This window comes from Protopterus annectens, chromosome 12.part0 (assembly GCF_019279795.1).
Source record: "Protopterus annectens isolate FY-2018-M chromosome 12.part0, PAN1.0, whole genome shotgun sequence".
In the NCBI taxonomy this organism is placed as follows: domain Eukaryota; kingdom Metazoa; phylum Chordata; order Ceratodontiformes; family Protopteridae; genus Protopterus; species Protopterus annectens.
In genome coordinates, this window is record NC_056746.1 from 1,192,844,965 (window position 1) to 1,192,871,443 (window position 26,479).

Below are 26,479 nucleotides of genomic sequence, written 5' to 3' on the forward strand. Positions count from 1 at the left end.
CACACACACACACACATATTTCAGCTTAATTTGGTCCATGAAAGTTGATCGACTTGGGTGCAAGATCACTATACAGGCAGGCGTGGGTAATTGTGTGATCTCAGAGTTATACATAATTATCAGAGGGTGTGAAGGATCCAGCCTCTTACATGGAGTGCTGCAGAGGGGGCTTGAGATTGTGAAAAATATTTGTTTTAGTGCTGCATGCTGAGGAGTTATGTCTCAGAGCAAGCATGCTGGGCAGTAATTTTTTTCTGAACCTTTTTTTACCAGCATTTAAATTGTTGATCTAATTGATTTAATGAAGTTTACATTAACTTATGTAGGTTTATATTGATATGTATATACACACACACATATATATATATATATATATATATGTGTGTGTGTGTGTGTGTGTATAAATATATATATATATATATATATATATATATATCTGTGTGTGTGTGTGTGTGTGTGTGTGTGTGTGTGTGTGTGTGTGTGTGTGTGTGTGTGTGTGTGTGTGTGATATATATTACACACACACACACACACACACACACACACACACACACACACACACACACACACACACACACACACACACACACACACACACACACACACACACACACACACACACACACACACACACACACACACACACACACACACACACACACACACACACACACACACACACACACACACACACACACACACACACACACACACACACACACACACACACACACACACACACACACACACACACACTCATATCTGATTGCAAACTGACCTTGCATTAAGAAGGATGGGTCCCTGTAAGCTGATGTTGATGGTTACCCTTCAGAGATAAGAGCTCTGGTAGTTTGTCCCAAGCAGTAGTGGTGGTCCCAAAGACCCACCATTGGTTCGTGGTAGTGTACAGAATGTCAGCCCATGCCAACTGCTTTAATATTTACCAGGTCTGTATTTGCACATTTAAAAAACATCACCACAGTGAATGGCTACTAATCAAACATTAAACAGAGACAGTTTAACATTCCAAAAAAGCTTAACATCAAAAAATAATTCATCGAATGCTCATAACTGATCAACATCACAAACGTAACCAATCAAAGTGGGGAGTTGTGCCACCCACACATCCACCAAATACATATACCCACTCCAAGATTGCACTACAGTGAGGAAAAAGGCAAAATTAAAAAAGTTCCCTTTGCTTACCTTATGCATTGCTGGACTTCCTGGTTGAATTATTTTTCACTGTTAAGCATGTTTGGAACTTTAAACTTCCGCTGTTTAGCATTCGATTAGTAGCCATTCACTGTAATGTTTTTTTTGATGCGTGAACAAAGACCCATATTTACCTTATATATGTAAATCCCTGCAGAGGTGAAAAACTGGTAAAGGCAGTTGGAGTGAGAGGAGTGGCTGCAAATAAATCGCTGAAAATTTGTTACATTATATATGTTTCGTTATCGCAGTAGAAGCCATAGTATGAAAACTATATATTGAAAAAACAAAACATGGAGAAAAACAGCAGAATTCAGCTAAATGCCCTGCAGACAACCTCTTGAATAAAACAATATTAATGAATATAAACTAAGCATCCGTCAAGTTAAAATAATATCAACTGAAGAAAAATTTGATCAAAAAATAAAACAAAAAGTCAAACTCACCTTAAGTGCCCTTACCATGTAGTAGGGTAAATCAGTTTTTCCAGCGCAAAGGAAGCTCAGCTTCACCTCAGTAGAGTAATGCAGCAAGCTGGTAATATATGTAAAAACAAGGAAAAATTAAGCCCTAACTAATGCTGTCTACAATACATAAATTAGAAGGGTTCCTGAAATGGTTCAAGGACAGGACACCAGTAACCCACTCCACTGTAAAATCCACATCCAGTGAAAGAAGATATTCCCTTAGCCCAATCTTCACAATAATATCACAAAGTTCAACAAGCCAGATGATGGAAATACTGGGATTGTAGAAACTAACAAGTAAGATATACATAACATGTGTGACGCGTCTTCTCTTGCTATCCAAATCATGTTGGTTATCTTTTATTCTTTTCTAAATTCAAATCTGTGTCCTAATTTCATGACTTGCAGTTGCGCAATAAATGCCCAGTCAGCAAAGCCAAATGTTCAAACTAAAATGTTGCATACGTATTGTAATACTATAAAACAGAACTTCTTTGTTTAAAGGATCAGTGTCCTTTTATATCTAATCGAGGTTACATCAGCTGAGCAATTACAGAGAATTCACAGATCTCAAAGCACCAGCCATGGTAAGCTAAAACTAATCACTGTAATAGTGAGCACAATTGAGGTACCATACCTCATGTTACAAAGGTAAGAATCTAGACTGAGAGGATATGAAGAGACTTAAAACCTTAAACACATACAATTTCAGCAGTCTAGAATACAGTAAAAACAGGTACAATCCAATGACAAAGCAACTCAAGCAAAAAGTAAGCACAAAATAATTAGACACACTTGGCTAGGTTCTGTCTTTTATAGATATAGATATAAATATATATAGATATACATATACATATAGATATAGATATAGATATATACATTTAGGTTCGCTCTTTGTCCACTGACTATAATATTTGACTGATCTGTGATCTTTGTATTTGGAGTCTGCATTTGGACTTGAGTCTATGAACTTGCAGAAGTCTACTTTTGCAGAGGTCATTGTTCTTTCTTTTGGACTAAGAAATTAAATATTTTATATACTTCTTACCTATCTGTAATTATTTACAAATTTCCATTTTGGAAATCAGCTTGTACTGTCTACATTTTAAATATTCTACTTGCACGTTTTATATGGAGTCTCAACCAATTGTTTCCTAATCAGGATAAACTGTGTTAAGTGTTTAGAATTAAGCACTTAAATAAAAGATGATGGGATTGAAAGTACCTGCTAACTCCTGAAATCTCCAGCTTCCATTAAGACGCAGAGTATTTCATTTACTGGATATACAATAATGAGTGATTCATCTACAAATGCAGTTCTTCAGTGTTAACTACAAACATGTTATTGCTGCTTTTAAACTGCAGATTGCTCCTTTACATACACTGAAATGAAATATGAAATAGGAATTTTATTCCATCAGACCGCAGGTCTATTACATATGAATTTCTGAATAAGGAAGTGCTGACTTTCGGGCCATTTGAATATAGCATATCTGAAACAGAATAGCTGTGACATGTTACCATTACATTTACTGTCATGTGAATTTAGCTCTTTGTGATTACCATTAACTGGATGTTTACTAAGCATAAACTATGTTAAATATTATGTTAATTTCTAATCAGCCTTTTAAGAATATATTTTATAATGCCTAAATTTATAGCACATGAAAATAATGGATTTATTTCCAATAATGTAGTATCTGTTTTTATCTGTAAGAAAAAACCTGAAAATGCATAGTTGCATTTTGTAAGATCTATTAAATGTAAGCTTATGTATTTGAGAATAAATGGTAGCTGGAGATATGAGATATACATGTGAACCACATTGCAGAAACTGCAGAACTGATAAACTGCAGAATATATTCCAACTGAATAATCTCTACTATTTGAAGCTATATACCACAATTAGTTTGAAATAAGCAAAACTCGTCCACATTCAAAACAGGATTACTGGACCATCTCTCCTCAGAGTACATATATGAATGCTGTAAAAAAATACATATATTTGTATTTTGAGCTTTGGCTACAGAGGAAATATTTAAATGGCTAGCTGCAATATCCAGAAGAGTATCTGTTGCTCTGTGATTTATACACTATCTCAGTAATAATCTTCAATTTACTGTATATAATATCCAGAAGACATTAAACAACCAAGCAAAAAACACACTGACTTCTCAGCAAATCGATCCAGGGGTACCACAAGACACCAAAAGCCATAAAAAATGAATTTATTTAGTGCTTTCATTTCTCTCCAATAGAAACTTCATCAGCATACAAAAAAATTACACACCAGTCTCATTTTAAAACCCCTCCAAATTACAAATTAACCAATCATCACTACAATAAAATACTTAAAAGCTGTTTAAAGAAAAAGACATATCTTTATCAAATATATAAATACTAAACATTTTTTACATTTCCAGATATTTCAACTTTAACAATTAATAGAGCAGGTTTCATTAATATCAGGCATTCTTGTAGCATTTAATTTCAACTGCCATTTTAATTCACATTTTAACAAATGGTCATCCGTACAAAAACCTGTCTGATCTTTTATTATTTGCTCAAGAACAAAAAACTTGAAAAAGTGTAGCGGTCGTTCAATAATATTCCGTGGTAAAGCATTTTTAACATCTTGTTTCCTAATATTTAATGCATGCTCATACACTCTTTCTTTTAACTTCCTGCGAGTTTTACCTACATAGAATGCATCACACTCTATGCAGGGAGCGAGATAAACCAAGTTAGATGTATCACATGTGTAATAGCTCCATAATCTCACTACTTTATTGTTAATTATAAACTCATAACCAGTTAAGATAGACGGACACTGGGAGCATCGACCACACTGTATCACATGTGTAATAGCTCCATAATCTCACTACTATATTGTTAATTATAAACTCATAACCAGTTAAGATAGACGGACACTGGGAGCATCGACCACACTGTATCACATGTGTAATAGCTCCATAATCTCACTACTATATTGTTAATTATAAACTCATAACCAGTTAAGATAGATGGACACTGGGAGCATCGACCACACTGTATCACATGTGTAATAGCTCCATAATCTCACTACTATATTGTTAATTATAAACTCATAACCAGTTAAGATAGACGGACACTGGGAGCATCGACCACACTGTATCACATGTGTAATAGCTCCATAATCTCACTACTATATTGTTAATTATAAACTCATAACCAGTTAAGATAGACGGACACTGGGAGCATCGACCACACTGTATCACATGTGTAATAGCTCCATAATGTCACTACTTTATTGTTAATTATAAACTCATAACCAGTTAAGATAGACGGACACTGGGAGCATCGACCACACTGTATCACATGTGTAATAGCTCCATAATCTCACTACTATATTGTTAATTATAAACTCATAACCAGTTAAGATAGACGGACACTGGGAGCATCGACCACACTGTATCACATGTGTAATAGCTCCATAATCGCACTACTATATTGTTAATTATAAACTCATAACCAGTTAAGATAGACGGACACTGGGAGCATCGACCACACTGTATCACATGTGTAATAGCTCCATAATCTCACTACTATATTGTTAATTATAAACTCATAACCAGTTAAGATAGACGGACACTGGGAGCATCGACCACACTGTATCACATGTGTAATAGCTCCATAATCTCACTACTATATTGTTAATTATAAACTCATAACCAGTTAAGATAGGCGGACACTGGGAGCATCGACCACACTGTATCACATGTGTAATAGCTCCATAATCTCACTACTATATTGTTAATTATAAACTCATAACCAGTTAAGATAGACGGACACTGGGAGCATCGACCACACTGTATCACATGTGTAATAGCTCCATAATCTCACTACTATATTGTTAATTATAAACTCATAACCAGTTAAGATAGACGGACACTGGGAGCATCGACCACACTGTATCACATGTGTAATAGCTCCATAATCTCACTACTATATTGTTAATTATAAACTCATAACCAGTTAAGATAGACGGACACTGGGAGCATCGACCACACTGTATCACATGTGTAATAGCTCCATAATCTCACTACTATATTGTTAATTATAAACTCATAACCAGTTAAGATAGACGGACACTGGGAGCATCGACCACACTGTATCACATGTGTAATAGCTCCATAATCTCACTACTATATTGTTAATTATAAACTCATAACCAGTTAAGATAGACGGACACTGGGAGCATCGACCACACTGTATCACATGTGTAATAGCTCCATAATCTCACTACTATATTGTTAATTATAAACTCATAACCAGTTAAGATAGACGGACACTGGGAGCATCAACCACACTGTATCACATGTGTAATAGCTCCATAATCTCACTACTATATTGTTAATTATAAACTCATAACCAGTTAAGATAGACGGACACTGGGAGCATCGACCACACTGTATCACATGTGTAATAGCTCCATAATCTCACTACTATATTGTTAATTATAAACTCATAACCAGTTAAGATAGACGGACACTGGGAGCATCGACCACACTGTATCACATGTGTAATAGCTCCATAATCTCACTACTATATTGTTAATTATAAACTCATAACCAGTTAAGATAGGCGGACACTGGGAGCATCGACCACACTGTATCACATGTGTAATAGCTCCATAATCTCACTACTATATTGTTAATTATAAACTCATAACCAGTTAAGATAGACGGACACTGGGAGCATCGACCACACTGTATCACATGTGTAATAGCTCCATAATCTCACTACTATATTGTTAATTATAAACTCATAACCAGTTAAGATAGACGGACACTGGGAGCATCGACCACACTGTATCACATGTGTAATAGCTCCATAATCTCACTACTATATTGTTAATTATAAACTCATAACCAGTTAAGATAGACGGACACTGGGAGCATCGACCACACTGTATCACATGTGTAATAGCTCCATAATCTCACTACTATATTGTTAATTATAAACTCATAACCAGTTAAGATAGGCGGACACTGGGAGCATCGACCACACTGTATCACATGTGTAATAGCTCCATAATCTCACTACTATATTGTTAATTATAAACTCATAACCAGTTAAGATAGACGGACACTGGGAGCATCGACCACACTGTATCACATGTGTAATAGCTCCATAATCTCACTACTATATTGTTAATTATAAACTCATAACCAGTTAAGATAGACGGACACTGGGAGCATCGACCACACTGTATCACATGTGTAATAGCTCCATAATCTCACTACTATATTGTTAATTATAAACTCATAACCAGTTAAGATAGACGGACACTGGGAGCATCGACCACACTGTATCACATGTGTAATAGCTCCATAATCTCACTACTATATTGTTAATTATAAACTCATAACCAGTTAAGATAGACGGACACTGGGAGCATCGACCACACTGTATCACATGTGTAATAGCTCCATAATCTCACTACTATATTGTTAATTATAAACTCATAACCAGTTAAGATAGACGGACACTGGGAGCATCGACCACACTGTATCACATGTGTAATAGCTCCATAATCTCACTACTATATTGTTAATTATAAACTCATAACCAGTTAAGATAGACGGACACTGGGAGCATCGACCACACTGTATCACATGTGTAATAGCTCCATAATCTCACTACTATATTGTTAATTATAAACTCATAACCAGTTAAGATAGGCGGACACTGGGAGCATCGACCACACTGTATCACATGTGTAATAGCTCCATAATCTCACTACTATATTGTTAATTATAAACTCATAACCAGTTAAGATAGACGCGGACACTGGGAGCATCGACCACACTGTATCACATGTGTAATAGCTCCATAATCTCACTACTATATTGTTAATTATAAACTCATAACCAGTTAAGATAGACGGACACTGGGAGCATCGACCACACTGTATCACATGTGTAATAGCTCCATAATCTCACTACTATATTGTTAATTATAAACTCATAACCAGTTAAGATAGACGGACACTGGGAGCATCGACCACACTGTATCACATGTGTAATAGCTCCATAATCTCACTACTATATTGTTAATTATAAACTCATAACCAGTTAAGATAGACGGACACTGGGAGCATCGACCACACTGTATCACATGTGTAATAGCTCCATAATCTCACTACTATATTGTTAATTATAAACTCATAACCAGTTAAGATAGACGGACACTGGGAGCATCGACCACACTGTATCACATGTGTAATAGCTCCATAATCTCACTACTATATTGTTAATTATAAACTCATAACCAGTTAAGATAGACGGACACTGGGAGCATCGACCACACTGTATCACATGTGTAATAGCTCCATAATCTCACTACTATATTGTTAATTATAAACTCATAACCAGTTAAGATAGACGGACACTGGGAGCATCGACCACACTGTATCACATGTGTAATAGCTCCATAATCTCACTACTATATTGTTAATTATAAACTCATAACCAGTTAAGATAGACGGACACTGGGAGCATCGACCACACTGTATCACATGTGTAATAGCTCCATAATCTCACTACTATATTGTTAATTATAAACTCATAACCAGTTAAGATAGACGGACACTGGGAGCATCGACCACACTGTATCACATGTGTAATAGCTCCATAATCTCACTACTATATTGTTAATTATAAACTCATAACCAGTTAAGATAGACGGACACTGGGAGCATCGACCACACTGTATCACATGTGTAATAGCTCCATAATCTCACTACTATATTGTTAATTATAAACTCATAACCAGTTAAGATAGACGGACACTGGGAGCATCGACCACACTGTATCACATGTGTAATAGCTCCATAATCTCACTACTATATTGTTAATTATAAACTCATAACCAGTTAAGATAGGCGGACACTGGGAGCATCGACCACACTGTATCACATGTGTAATAGCTCCATAATCTCACTACTATATTGTTAATTATAAACTCATAACCAGTTAAGATAGACGGACACTGGGAGCATCGACCACACTGTATCACATGTGTAATAGCTCCATAATCTCACTACTATATTGTTAATTATAAACTCATAACCAGTTAAGATAGACGGACACTGGGAGCATCGACCACACTGTATCACATGTGTAATAGCTCCATAATCTCACTACTATATTGTTAATTATAAACTCATAACCAGTTAAGATAGACGGACACTGGGAGCATCGACCACACTGTATCACATGTGTAATAGCTCCATAATCTCACTACTATATTGTTAATTATAAACTCATAACCAGTTAAGATAGTCGGACACTGGGAGCATCGACCACACTGTATCACATGTGTAATAGCTCCATAATCTCACTACTATATTGTTAATTATAAACTCATAACCAGTTAAGATAGACGGACACTGGGAGCATCGACCACACTGTATCACATGTGTAATAGCTCCATAATCTCACTACTATATTGTTAATTATAAACTCATAACCAGTTAAGATAGACGGACACTGGGAGCATCGACCACACTGTATCACATGTGTAATAGCTCCATAATCTCACTACTATATTGTTAATTATAAACTCATAACCAGTTAAGATAGGCGGACACTGGGAGCATCGACCACACTGTATCACATGTGTAATAGCTCCATAATCTCACTACTATATTGTTAATTATAAACTCATAACCAGTTAAGATAGACGGACACTGGGAGCATCGACCACACTGTATCACATGTGTAATAGCTCCATAATCTCACTACTATATTGTTAATTATAAACTCATAACCAGTTAAGATAGGCGGACACTGGGAGCATCGACCACACTGTATCACATGTGTAATAGCTCCATAATCTCACTACTATATTGTTAATTATAAACTCATAACCAGTTAACATAGACGCACACTGGGAGCATCGACCACACTGTATCACATGTGTAATAGCTCCATAATCTCACTACTATATTGTTAATTATAAACTCATAACCAGTTAACAAAGAGCGACACTGGGAGCATCGACCACACTGTATCACATGTGTAATAGCTCCATAATCTCACTACTATATTGTTAATTATAAACTCATAACCAGTTAAGATAGACGGACACTGGGAGCATCGACCACACTGTATCACATGTGTAATAGCTCCATAATCTCACTACTATATTGTTAATTATAAACTCATAACCAGTTAAGATAGCCGGACACTGGGAGCATCGACCACACTGTATCACATGTGTAATAGCTCCATAATCTCACTACTATATTGTTAATTATAAACTCATAACCAGTTAAGATAGACGGACACTGGGAGCATCGACCACACTGTATCACATGTGTAATAGCTCCATAATCTCACTACTATATTGTTAATTATAAACTCATAACCAGTTAAGATAGACGGACACTGGGAGCATCGACCACACTGTATCACATGTGTAATAGCTCCATAATCTCACTACTATATTGTTAATTATAAACTCATAACCAGTTAAGATAGACGGACACTGGGAGCATCGACCACACTGTATCACATGTGTAATAGCTCCATAATCTCACTACTATATTGTTAATTATAAACTCATAACCAGTTAAGATAGACGGACACTGGGAGCATCGACCACACTGTATCACATGTGTAATAGCTCCATAATCTCACTACTATATTGTTAATTATAAACTCATAACCAGTTAAGATAGACGGACACTGGGAGCATCGACCACACTGTATCACATGTGTAATAGCTCCATAATCTCACTACTATATTGTTAATTATAAACTCATAACCAGTTAAGATAGACGGACACTGGGAGCATCGACCACACTGTATCACATGTGTAATAGCTCCATAATCTCACTACTATATTGTTAATTATAAACTCATAACCAGTTAAGATAGACGGACACTGGGAGCATCGACCACACTGTATCACATGTGTAATAGCTCCATAATCTCACTACTATATTGTTAATTATAAACTCATAACCAGTTAAGATAGGCGGACACTGGGAGCATCGACCACACTGTATCACATGTGTAATAGCTCCATAATCTCACTACTATATTGTTAATTATAAACTCATAACCAGTTAAGATAGACGGACACTGGGAGCATCGACCACACTGTATCACATGTGTAATAGCTCCATAATCTCACTACTATATTGTTAATTATAAACTCATAACCAGTTAAGATAGACGGACACTGGGAGCATCGACCACACTGTATCACATGTGTAATAGCTCCATAATCTCACTACTATATTGTTAATTATAAACTCATAACCAGTTAAGATAGACGGACACTGGGAGCATCGACCACACTGTATCACATGTGTAATAGCTCCATAATCTCACTACTATATTGTTAATTATAAACTCATAACCAGTTAAGATAGACGGACACTGGGAGCATCGACCACACTGTATCACATGTGTAATAGCTCCATAATCTCACTACTATATTGTTAATTATAAACTCATAACCAGTTAAGATAGACGGACACTGGGAGCATCGACCACACTGTATCACATGTGTAATAGCTCCATAATCTCACTACTATATTGTTAATTATAAACTCATAACCAGTTAAGATAGACGGACACTGGGAGCATCGACCACACTGTATCACATGTGTAATAGCTCCATAATCTCACTACTATATTGTTAATTATAAACTCATAACCAGTTAAGATAGACGGACACTGGGAGCATCGACCACACTGTATCACATGTGTAATAGCTCCATAATCTCACTACTATATTGTTAATTATAAACTCATAACCAGTTAAGATAGGCGGACACTGGGAGCATCGACCACACTGTATCACATGTGTAATAGCTCCATAATCTCACTACTATATTGTTAATTATAAACTCATAACCAGTTAAGATAGACGGACACTGGGAGCATCGACCACACTGTATCACATGTGTAATAGCTCCATAATCTCACTACTATATTGTTAATTATAAACTCATAACCAGTTAAGATAGACGGACACTGGGAGCATCGACCACACTGTATCACATGTGTAATAGCTCCATAATCTCACTACTATATTGTTAATTATAAACTCATAACCAGTTAAGATAGGCGGACACTGGGAGCATCGACCACACTGTATCACATGTGTAATAGCTCCATAATCTCACTACTATATTGTTAATTATAAACTCATAACCAGTTAAGATAGACGGACACTGGGAGCATCGACCACACTGTATCACATGTGTAATAGCTCCATAATCTCACTACTATATTGTTAATTATAAACTCATAACCAGTTAAGATAGACGGACACTGGGAGCATCGACCACACTGTATCACATGTGTAATAGCTCCATAATCTCACTACTATATTGTTAATTATAAACTCATAACCAGTTAAGATAGACGGACACTGGGAGCATCGACCACACTGTATCACATGTGTAATAGCTCCATAATCTCACTACTATATTGTTAATTATAAACTCATAACCAGTTAAGATAGACGGACACTGGGAGCATCGACCACACTGTATCACATGTGTAATAGCTCCATAATCTCACTACTATATTGTTAATTATAAACTCATAACCAGTTAAGATAGAGCGGACACTGGGAGCATCGACCACACTGTATCACATGTGTAATAGCTCCATAATCTCACTACTATATTGTTAATTATAACTTCATAACCAGTTAAGATAGGCGGTCACTGGGGGCATCGCCCACACTGTATCACATGTGTAATAGCTCCATAATCTCACTACTATATTGTTAATTATAAACTCATAACCAGTTAAGATAGCCGGACACTGGGAGCATCGACCACACTGTATCACATGTGTAATAGCTCCATAATCTCACTACTATATTGTTAATTATAAACTCATAACCAGTTAAGATAGACGGACACTGGGAGCATCGACCACACTGTATCACATGTGTAATAGCTCCATAATCTCACTACTATATTGTTAATTATAAACTCATAACCAGTTAAGATAGGCGGACACTGGGAGCATCGACCACACTGTATCACATGTGTAATAGCTCCATAATCTCACTACTATATTGTTAATTATAAACTCATAACCAGTTAAGATAGGCGGACACTGGGAGCATCGACCACACTGTATCACATGTGTAATAGCTCCATAATCTCACTACTATATTGTTAATTATAAACTCATAACCAGTTAAGATAGACGGACACTGGGAGCATCGACCACACTGTATCACATGTGTAATAGCTCCATAATCTCACTACTATATTGTTAATTATAAACTCATAACCAGTTAAGATAGACGGACACTGGGAGCATCGACCACACTGTATCACATGTGTAATAGCTCCATAATCTCACTACTATATTGTTAATTATAAACTCATAACCAGTTAAGATAGACGGACACTGGGAGCATCGACCACACTGTATCACATGTGTAATAGCTCCATAATCTCACTACTATATTGTTAATTATAAACTCATAACCAGTTAAGATAGACGGACACTGGGAGCACCGACCACACTGTATCACATGTGTAATAGCTCCATAATCTCACTACTATATTGTTAATTATAAACTCATCACCAGTTAAGATAGAGCGGACACTGGGAGCATCGACCACACTGTATCACATGTGTAATAGCTCCATAATCTCACTACTATATTGTTAATTATAAACTCATAACCAGTTAAGATAGTCGGACACTGGGAGCATCGACCACACTGTATCACATGTGTAATAGCTCCATAATCTCACTACTATATTGTTAATTATAAACTCATAACCAGTTAAGATAGACGGACACTGGGAGCATCGACCACACTGTATCACATGTGTAATAGCTCCATAATCTCACTACTATATTGTTAATTATAAACTCATAACCAGTTAAGATAGACGGACACTGGGAGCATCGACCACACTGTATCACATGTGTAATAGCTCCATAATCTCACTACTATATTGTTAATTATAAACTCATAACCAGTTAAGATAGGCGGACACTGGGAGCATCGACCACACTGTATCACATGTGTAATAGCTCCATAATCTCACTACTATATTGTTAATTATAAACTCATAACCAGTTAAGATAGACGGACACTGGGAGCATCGACCACACTGTATCACATGTGTAATAGCTCCATAATCTCACTACTATATTGTTAATTATAAACTCATAACCAGTTAAGATAGACGGACACTGGGAGCATCGACCACACTGTATCACATGTGTAATAGCTCCATAATCTCACTACTATATTGTTAATTATAAACTCATAACCAGTTAAGATAGGCGGACACTGGGAGCATCGACCACACTGTATCACATGTGTAATAGCTCCATAATCTCACTACTATATTGTTAATTATAAACTCATAACCAGTTAAGATAGACGGACACTGGGAGCATCGACCACACTGTATCACATGTGTAATAGCTCCATAATCTCACTACTATATTGTTAATTATAAACTCATAACCAGTTAAGATAGGCGGACACTGGGAGCATCGACCACACTGTATCACATGTGTAATAGCTCCATAATCTCACTACTATATTGTTAATTATAAACTCATAACCAGTTAAGATAGACGGACACTGGGAGCATCGACCACACTGTATCACATGTGTAATAGCTCCATAATCTCACTACTATATTGTTAATTATAAACTCATAACCAGTTAAGATAGACGGACACTGGGAGCATCGACCACACTGTATCACATGTGTAATAGCTCCATAATCTCACTACTATATTGTTAATTATAAACTCATAACCAGTTAAGATAGACGGACACTGGGAGCATCGACCACACTGTATCACATGTGTAATAGCTCCATAATCTCACTACTATATTGTTAATTATAAACTCATAACCAGTTAAGATAGACGGACACTGGGAGCATCGACCACACTGTATCACATGTGTAATAGCTCCATAATCTCACTACTATATTGTTAATTATAAACTCATAACCAGTTAAGATAGGCGGACACTGGGAGCATCGACCACACTGTATCACATGTGTAATAGCTCCATAATCTCACTACTATATTGTTAATTATAAACTCATAACCAGTTAAGATAGACGGACACTGGGAGCATCGACCACACTGTATCACATGTGTAATAGCTCCATAATCTCACTACTATATTGTTAATTATAAACTCATAACCAGTTAAGATAGACGGACACTGGGAGCATCGACCACACTGTATCACATGTGTAATAGCTCCATAATCTCACTACTATATTGTTAATTATAAACTCATAACCAGTTAAGATAGACGGACACTGGGAGCATCGACCACACTGTATCACATGTGTAATAGCTCCATAATCTCACTACTATATTGTTAATTATAAACTCATAACCAGTTAAGATAGACGGACACTGGGAGCATCGACCACACTGTATCACATGTGTAATAGCTCCATAATCTCACTACTATATTGTTAATTATAAACTCATAACCAGTTAAGATAGACGGACACTGGGAGCATCGACCACACTGTATCACATGTGTAATAGCTCCATAATCTCACTACTATATTGTTAATTATAAACTCATAACCAGTTAAGATAGGCGGACACTGGGAGCATCGACCACACTGTATCACATGTGTAATAGCTCCATAATCTCACTACTATATTGTTAATTATAAACTCATAACCAGTTAAGATAGACGGACACTGGGAGCATCGACCACACTGTATCACATGTGTAATAGCTCCATAATCTCACTACTATATTGTTAATTATAAACTCATAACCAGTTAAGATAGACGGACACTGGGAGCATCGACCACACTGTATCACATGTGTAATAGCTCCATAATCTCACTACTATATTGTTAATTATAAACTCATAACCAGTTAAGATAGACGGACACTGGGAGCATCGACCACACTGTATCACATGTGTAATAGCTCCATAATCTCACTACTATATTGTTAATTATAAACTCATAACCAGTTAAGATAGGCGGACACTGGGAGCATCGACCACACTGTATCACATGTGTAATAGCTCCATAATCTCACTACTATATTGTTAATTATAAACTCATAACCAGTTAAGATAGGCGGACACTGGGAGCATCGACCACACTGTATCACATGTGTAATAGCTCCATAATCTCACTACTATATTGTTAATTATAAACTCATAACCAGTTAAGATAGGCGGACACTGGGAGCATCGACCACACTGTATCACATGTGTAATAGCTCCATAATCTCACTACTATATTGTTAATTATAAACTCATAACCAGTTAAGATAGACGGACACTGGAAGCATCGACCACACTGTATCAAATGTGTAGTAGCTCCATAATCTCACTACTATATCGCTAATTAGAAACTCACACCCAGTTAAGATAGAGCGGACACTGGGAGCATCGACCACACTGTATCACATGTGTAATAGCTCCATAATCTCACTACTATATTGTTAATTATAAACTCATAACCAGTTAAGATAGGCGGACACTGGGAGCATCGACCACACTGTATCACATGTGTAATAGCTCCATAATCTCACTACTATATTGTTAATTATAAACTCATAACCAGTTAAGATAGACGGACACTGGGAGCATCGACCACACTGTATCACATGTGTAATAGCTCCATAATCTCACTACTATATTGTTAATTATAAACTCATAACCAGTTAAGATAGACGGACACTGGGAGCATCGACCACACTGTATCACATGTGTAATAGCTCCATAATCTCACTACTATATTGTTAATTATAAACTCATAACCAGTTAAGATAGGCGGACACTGGGAGCATCGACCACACTGTATCACATGTGTAATAGCTCCATAATCTCACTACTATATTGTTAATTATAAACTCATAACCAGTTAAGATAGACGGACACTGGGAGCATCGACCACACTGTATCACATGTGTAATAGCTCCATAATCTCACTACTATATTGTTAATTATAAACTCATAACCAGTTAAGATAGGCGGACACTGGGAGCAGCGACCACACTGTATCACATGTGTAATAGCTCCATAATCTCACTACTATATTGTTAATTATAAACTCATAACCAGTTAAGATAGACGGACACTGGGAGCATCGACCACACTGTATCACATGTGTAATAGCTCCATAATCTCACTACTATATTGTTAATTATAAACTCATAACCAGTTAAGATAGACGGACACTGGGAGCATCGACCACACTGTATCACATGTGTAATAGCTCCATAATCTCACTACTATATTGTTAATTATAAACTCATAACCAGTTAAGATAGGCGGACACTGGGAGCATCGACCACACTGTATCACATGTGTAATAGCTCCATAATCTCACTACTATATTGTTAATTATAAACTCATAACCAGTTAAGATAGGCGGACACTGGGAGCATCGACCACACTGTATCACATGTGTAATAGCTCCATAATCTCACTACTTTATTGTTAATTATAAACTCATAACCAGTTAAGATAGGCGGACACTGGGAGCATCGACCACACTGTATCACATGTGTAATAGCTCCATAATCTCACTACTATATTGTTAATTATAAACTCATAACCAGTTAAGATAGGCGGACACTGGGAGCATCGGCCACACTGTATCACATGTGTAATAGCTCCATAATCTCTCGACTATATTGTTAATTATCAACTCACAACCAGTTAAGATAGGCGGACACTGGGAGCATCGACCACACTGTATCACATGTGTAATAGCTCCATAATCTCACTACTATATTGTTAATTATAAACTCATAACCAGTTAAGATAGTGGGCTAGTGGGAGCATCGACCACACTGTATCACATGTGTAATAGCACCATAATCTCACTACTATATTGTTAATTATAAACTCATAACCAGTTAAGATAGACGGACACTGGGAGCATCGACCACACTGTATCACATGTGTAATAGCTCCATAATCTCACTACTATATTGTTAATTATCAACTCATAACCAGTTAAGATAGGGGGACACTGGCAGCATCGACCACACTGTATCACATGTGTAATAGCTCCATAATCTCACTATTATATTGTTAATTTTAAACTCATAAACAGTTAAGATAGGCGGACACTGGGAGCATCGACCACACTGTATCACATGTGTAATAGCTCCAGAATCTCACTACTATATTGTTAATTATAAACTCATAACCAGTTAAGATAGACGGAGAGTGGGAGCATCGACCACACAGTATCACATGTGAAATAGGTCCATAAACTCACTAGTATATAGTTAAATATAAACTCATAACCAGTTAAGATAGAGCGGACACTGGGAGCATCGACCACACTGTATCACATGTGTAATAGCTCCATAATCTCACTACTATATTGTTAATTATAAACTCATAACCAGTTAAGATAGGCGGACACTGGGAGCATCGACCACACTGTATCACATGTGTAATAGCTCCATAATCTCACTACTATATTGTTAATTATAAACTCATAACCAGTTAAGATAGACGGACACTGGGAGCATCGACCACACTGTATCACATGTGTAATAGCTCCATAATCTCACTACTATATTGTTAATTATAAACTCATAACCAGTTAAGATAGACGGACACTGGGAGCATCGACCACACTGTATCACATGTGTAATAGCTCCATAATCTCACTACTATATTGTTAATTATAAACTCATAACCAGTTAAGATAGACGGACACTGGGAGCATCGACCACACTGTATCACATGTGTAATAGCTCCATAATCTCACTACTATATTGTTAATTATAAACTCATAACCAGTTAAGATAGGCGGACACTGGGAGCATCGACCACACTGTATCACATGTGTAATAGCTCCATAATCTCACTACTATATTGTTAATTATAAACTCATAACCAGTTAAGATAGACGGACACTGGGAGCATCGACCACACTGTATCACATGTGTAATAGCTCCATAATCTCACTACTATATTGTTAATTATAAACTCATAACCAGTTAAGATAGGCGGACACTGGGAGCATCGACCACACTGTATCACATGTGTAATAGCTCCATAATCTCACTACTATATTGTTAATTATAAACTCATAACCAGTTAAGATAGACGGACACTGGGAGCATCGACCACACTGTATCACATGTGTAATAGCTCCATAATCTCACTACTATATTGTTAATTATAAACTCATAACCAGTTAAGATAGGCGGACACTGGGAGCATCGACCACACTGTATCACATGTGTAATAGCTCCATAATCTCACTACTATATTGTTAATTATAAACTCATAACCAGTTAAGATAGGCGGACACTGGGAGCATCGACCACACTGTATCACATGTGTAATAGCTCCATAATCTCACTACTATATTGTTAATTATAAACTCATAACCAGTTAAGATAGGCGGACACTGGGAGCATCGACCACACTGTATCACATGTGTAATAGCTCCATAATCTCACTACTATATTGTTAATTATAAACTCATAACCAGTTAAGGTAGGCGGACACTGGGAGCATCGACCACACTGTATCACATGTGTAATAGCTCCATAATCTCACTACTATATTGTTAATTATAAACTCATAACCAGTTAAGATAGACGGACACTGGGAGCATCGACCACACTGTATCACATGTGTAATAGCTCCATAATCTCACTACTATATTGTTAATTATAAACTCATAACCAGTTAAGATAGACGGACACTGGGAGCATCGACCACACTGTATCACATGTGTAATAGCTCCATAATCGCACTACTATATTGTTAATTATAAACTCATAACCAGTTAAGATAGACGGACACTGGGAGCATCGACCACACTGTATCACATGTGTAATAGCTCCATAATCTCACTACTATATTGTTAATTATAAACTCATAACCAGTTAAGATAGGCGGACACTGGGAGCATCGACCACACTGTATCACATGTGTAATAGCTCCATAATCTCACTACTATATTGTTAATTATAAACTCATAACCAGTTAAGATAGACGGACACTGGGAGCATCGACCACACTGTATCACATGTGTAATAGCTCCATAATCTCACTACTATATTGTTAATTATAAACTCATAACCAGTTAAGATAGACGGACACTGGGAGCATCGACCACACTTAAACATTCCATTCATGGCTTTGCCCATCGTTGCTGTTCTCTCCAGTAAGTGAAAGATCTATCCTTCCTAAAAACAAGCTTAGGACATTCACCTACGACTTCTCCCACTCTGTTATTACATTTTAAGATAGCCCATTTTTTTCTAAGAATATTTACCACCATTTGACTATCTAATGTATAGGTGGTGATAAAACACTGTCCACTATTTACTTGTAATTTTGACTCATATCATTAGTCACCCTTCTACCTATCACTAAAGGACCAGACCCATCAACATTTTTCAATTCATGGCGGATCTCTTGGGAAGATCGTAGTGGTTTATAAATACTATGCAATCTTTTAAAAAACACCTCTTCCTTAATACTATTAAGAAATGCAACTGGATAACCTCTGTTTGAGAACATCTGCAGAACTATTTCAACATTTTTTTTTAAAAACAAAGTATTATCTGAAGCCATCTTAGCTATTCTTACAAGCTGGCCTTTCACCACAGCTTTCTTTTGAAACTGTGGGTGCCAGCTTTGGAAGTGAAAATATGTATTAGCAAATGTTCTTTTTCTAAAAACATTTGACTGGAAGCATCTCTGCTCCATATTTTTATATAACTCAATATCCAAGTAGGATATTTTATCCACTGCCATATTAAAAGTAAACTTTAAAAAACTCATTGTATTATTTATATACTCAATAAATTCAGTAAGTTCATCTCTCGTTCCTGTCCATAAAATAAAAATAGCATCCAGGAAATGAGTGTAATATGTCCAACAAGATCTACTCTCCCAATAAGCCATGACTAGGTTCACAAAACTGGGGGAACAAGCTGCCCCCCATTGCTACTCATGTACATTGCTTAAAAAAATGTCCATCAAAAAATAGAAAGTTATTGGTAAGTATTAAATCTAAATAAAGAATAATATCTAAGTCAAATAAAACTTCCTCCACCCATGATGGACCCACATCGTGCGGTATGACCGAATATAAGTTCACCACATCCACTGTTAGAAAAATACAGTTTTTGTCAAATTCTAAACTGTTAATTTTAGATAAAAACTGCCACAAATCTTTACAAATCTGATAAGAAGCTTCAACACACATCTTTAAAAAAATCTTCAATTTATCAGGAAGTCCTCCATTACTGATAGGTGCTGGTGTTAGCTGTGTATTTGGTTAGCTTTCTTTATTACTGTTCTTATCAATAGAACATGTGATCTGCATTAGACTACTGTGGGGTTTATAGCTAGATTTTAGATCTTATTTGGCTACACATCTTCCAAAAGACTAAGAAATGCTTTGTAGATATTTTCTTGCAATATGAATACTCATTTGCTGTAAGTCATTGTGCATTGCCATGTGTCTTACTTATCTCTCTTTTACTGATTACAGTGTGTAAACGAATTTCTTGTTGCCTCCCTGTCTTGTAGTGGCACTGAAGATCTGTAGCACATATTTAACTTGTATTTGTATGATACATTTATCTGTGCAATAGATACATTTGGAGATGAATTTGGAATAGATCATGGCAAAAATGGTCCTTGGACCCCCTGCATACCTTGTTGACAATTAAATAATATATCATTTTTTTCCTTTTTTTTAGTTTCTGCTTCTGTTTCATACTTTCCAGCCTACCCCAGTGAACTCAAACATTGATTGGTCTAACAGAGTGTCTAACAACCCCTTGGTTATTTTAGGTAAAAGGCTGGGGACAATGTGGAACCTAGACTTATGCTATTGATTAAAATTCCACCAGGGGATTTTTTTTTACATTTATGACCTAACATTTGATTCCTGTGATTCATACCCCTCCCCATGTTTGCCTGTTACATCTGAGGTCTAGTCCTCTCTATGGACTACATTTCCCCACAGGGAGCACCTAGACAAACTCCGCCCTCAGTGGAATGGGCATACCCATCTGTCCCTGACTGTGACACAGATGCTGAAGCCATTAATTGAACCCTGGTCACCTTGGCCATATTTATAGTGTTATCCCTCTGCACCGTGGTACTGGTTCCAGGAATACTAGTTTTGAGATAAGACTTTAATTAGAAGAAATCTCACAGCTTATTTTGGAGACATTATCATATAGGGTTAGTAAATATTATAATTATATACCATGAATCATATATGATGCTGCTAGGTAAGGGTCAGGAGTGGGCACATCTGTAGCCTGTCAGTGTGTACTTGCTTGCTGCTTACTTTGTTTACCAGCAGCATGTTCTCTATGTTTTCCTTAATGATGAGACTTCCCCTATACTTATTTTGTGCTCTCGTAAAGCTCTTGGTTGTTACATGCCCCAGTATTTCACCTGGAATGGCACGTTTTTGATGGATTCTATTTCTGTGATGAAAGAACCACATGCCAATCTGATTACTGCACAAAGGGAAGTAGAAAACTGGCATGTGCTCATTTCATTTCCTTAAATGGCGCAATGAAATGGTATTCATGACAAGGTATTTGATTTTCAGCAACTAAAAGACATGACAGTTTTTCTGCTCTAAAGCAATGAGTATTCAGAAATAACATACTGTAGAACATGAAAACTGTTGTATATTTGCCCTAAGCATAGAATGACAGCAAACAGTAATAAATGTTAGTAGAGATGTTATACACTATTCAACTGACATGTCCAGATAGCATTTGTGTAAACATATTGCACAGTGTGTGAACTGCAATATGCAACACTTCTTTGCATTTATATTTCTACCTAGAGCAAAAAAGAATAATATAAACATGAGCAATGGTGGCTGACTTATACAAATTACAAGTTGCTTTTAAAATGCCTAATTTAGCTGGGTTTTTCATCATTTCCTTTAATTAAAACTATTTGAACCCCGTTTTTTTTATCCTATTATTTTCTGAATAGCATTTCTGTGTTTCCTCAGTACTACCAAATGAAACTACCATGTGTTTTACTGCTTGCACCTTTCCACATTCATTTTGGTAACATCTGTACTGTTTTTCTAACCAAAACTATACTGCCCCCTCCTAGATTTAGCCCCTGAGTGAAACCTCTCACAAGGTGGACTTGGTTATGATGCAAAAATGGAAGACTTAACAAAAGCTGCAATATATATGAGATGGACTAATGTATTTCTATCAGCACCATAGCATATTTGGGAGTGACCAGCATAATTTCCACAAAAGACACTACTACTAGTCTCACAGTATCCTTGGAAATTAATATCACTGCTGTGTATAGGCTGTTGGAATCCAAAGAGTAAAGTGAAAACAGAAACCTAGCCCTGCTTGCATTCATATTATACTACTGGGATCTGATTCTTGAAACAATCTGACCCCATTATAATGTGTCAGACTTACAGACTCTTGTCATACGTCCTGACCTCAGATAAAAGTTGTTAGGTATCTCTTATTTGTATGCTGACATCTGATTTTATGTAGTTGCCTCGGCATCTCAGATTTCTTTAAATCCTTTACTGAATGCGATTTCCTGTTTAAAACAATTTTGCTGTTGTCATGCGTGTAGCTACATATATTTTATTTCAGAGGTAAATAGGGAGCTCTTTCTCTTGTACTGCACAGCTTACCTTAAGGATTCATTGCTTTAGCATTTTCTTCAAATTTAGTTCATGTGTGGTTGTATAACTAGATGCCTAAATGTTGTGTTTAATACCTTTTTATTTTACAAAAGTCTTTTTCTGCTTACAGTTTATAGAGGTAATACATTTCTTACAAATGCCACGATTACCACTGTTTAGCTGTAATGCCATTTTTGACCCCATTTGATATAATTTCAGAGACTAATAATGAATTCATTATGTCTTTTCAATTTGCCAAAAATGTGATGAATCAGATACAAGATACAAAACAGCCTAGTTAGAACCTACATAAAAATTACAAAAAAAAAAAAAAAAAAATGTCAAAAGGTGTTTTTGCAGAAGGGGATTTGGATGTGGATCCTAAACTCGTGACTTGGGACCATTCTCCTACACTTGCAATCTCTAAAAAAGGTTTGTTCGCCTTAAAATCGATGAGTTTATTCTCTACTTTTTTGGACTTGTGTAACAGAGCAGTGCTAATTCTATAAGAAGCATAGCATGCCAAATTAAAAGTCAGCTATGGATCAAGGTGGGAGTGCATCTTGTTTGGTATAATCAGTTCATTTGACTCCTTTAAGGTGTGTTTGCAGTTTTATTTCAGCTCATGCTTGACACAAGCGATCTCCCTGCAGGGTGTAATATTGTTGAAAGGTTCATAGAAAATGTTGGTAGCAGTTAGCCAGTCCTAGATATGACCTAATTTGTGGCACATTCTTTTGACCTACATGATCTTTTGACTTTTACTATCCATTTTTGTGAAGCATACGCTGACAATATACAATTTTATCTTGCAGGCATTGAAACTTGTTTGTGTTTACTCTTAGTCAATAACTGTTTTACCCTGCTTAGGATCATTAAGCTTTATGATGACATTTGTCATTGTGTGTCATTTCTATGTTGTCACTTTAGTAATCCTGTATGCTAGGAATTCCTTGCAAGCCTTGATCCACTATTTGCAGCTAAATAGCAGGTACTGGTGCAGCCCCAAATAAGAGTGTATTGTATGAAACATGCCTTTAATCATATTATTGCTGGTCACTTTTTCACATGTAAGCATCTTTCTCAACACTTAAATTTGCATAGTGATACATCTGGGAATTTTTCTTCATTATTTATGGAGATCACTAATAAAGCACTTATTGTTTCAGTTCCTTGTTGAGTTTCCCTCCTGTCATTTTATAAAGTGTACTCTTCTTCATACAGATATGGTCTTAAGAAACATGGGTATTTATGTGGACATGTGTCTATCTCTCTCTCTCTCTCTCATTTGATGATCATGTTTCTAACTTAGTCAAGAAACCCTTCTATCTGACCCAGCTAATTTCCGACTGAATATCTGCAAGATACAAAGATGTCATACTGTCACTGTACCCTTCCCCATCACTTGATTATCTCTTGTTTGACCCATCAATGAATACAATGTCCCCTTTGGTATGTATAAATTGTGAATACAATGCCCCCCTTTGGTATGTATAAATTGTGAATACAATGCCCCCCTTTGGTATGTATAAATTGTGAATACAATGCCCACCTTTGGTATGTATAAATTGTGAATACAATGCCCACCTTTGGTATGTATAAATTGTGAATACAGTGCCCCTTTTGGTATGCATAAATTGTGAATACAATGTCCCCTTTGGTATGTATAAATTGTGAATACAATGTCCCCTTTGGTATGTATACATTGTGAATACAATGCCCCCTTTAGTATGTATACATTGTGAATACAATGCCCCCTTTGGTATGTATACATTGTGAATACAATGCCCCCTTTGGTATGTATAAATTGTGTAAACAATGCCCACCTTTGGTATGTATAAATTGTGAATACAATGTCCCTTTTGGTATGTATAAATTGTGAATACAATGTCCCTTTTGGTATGTATAAATTGTGAATACAATGCCCCCTTTGGTATGTATAAATTGTGAATACAATGCTCCCTTTGATATGCAGAAATTGAAGCATGTCACCCTTCTAGAAAGGTCCAAAGATACCTTACCAATATTGTGATGCCATCACTCAGCAAGAAAAATTTACAATGTTGTCTGACAGTTGACTAACAAAGAAAAAATAAATAACTAAAAATAAAAACAAATAAAAAAAATCATAAGTGACAAAATGACATAAACACAACCAGAATAAGGTGCCTTACTGAGTGTTTCTGAGGAGAGAATGTGCCAGACAGTGGGCATCAATTGCAGTGAATACCAATAAACCTCAGAAAAACTGTTGAAGCAACTTTCAGCAACAATGGAGCTTTCTCTTTTCTCCACTGTTGGGGAACCTCAGAGAAGGTATATATAAGGTTGGAGTGTAGTGATGCCCCACACATGGAAGTACTGGGAACTTGCATCCCTGCAAAAAAAGCTTACTTCTGATGCTCACAAAACATTGTTTGAGATGACTTTTTTTTAATCTATATATATCTGCATTTCTGCATTCGTTGTAAATGCTGTCAATAGACAATCTATCAACATGATTCCTACAAGGCTTAAAGTATATTTGTCATGTTCTAAACTTAATGTAACATACCTTTGGAGCTGGAAATAATATCCTTATCATATACAATACCAAAGTATACATTTTTGATGCAAAAAGTGTTTTGTTTCATATTTTATTTTGTTGATAAGGACAGACCCCAATGTTTTTTTCTCATATCTGAAAATCCATGCCATAACATCATAAAAGAATGAACCCATAATGCCTTGCTACTGAAATTAATGTATAGCCTACAGTATTTCTCTGCAAAATGCAATCAATGGTAGTAGTTTCTTACTTCCTAGAAAGACAAATTGTCAACCAGTGCTCATATGTGGCAGACCTTTCACTGAAAATTAACACGAGATGATGCGGTAGTGAAACCAAAATATAAGTAAGATGTTGCTCTTCTAAAAGGATAAGTTGTTTTTCAATTACCAATAATGCTGTGAAATCGCATGAAAATCATTGGCCAGTACCTACCATGACATCCTTTTCTGGGTAAGGTTATAAATCATAGGATCATAGCAGGTCACTAGGCTATCGACCAGGAGTTCATTTCAAGCCTAGCCATTTAACCCAATGTAATACCATAGATACTCTAGTC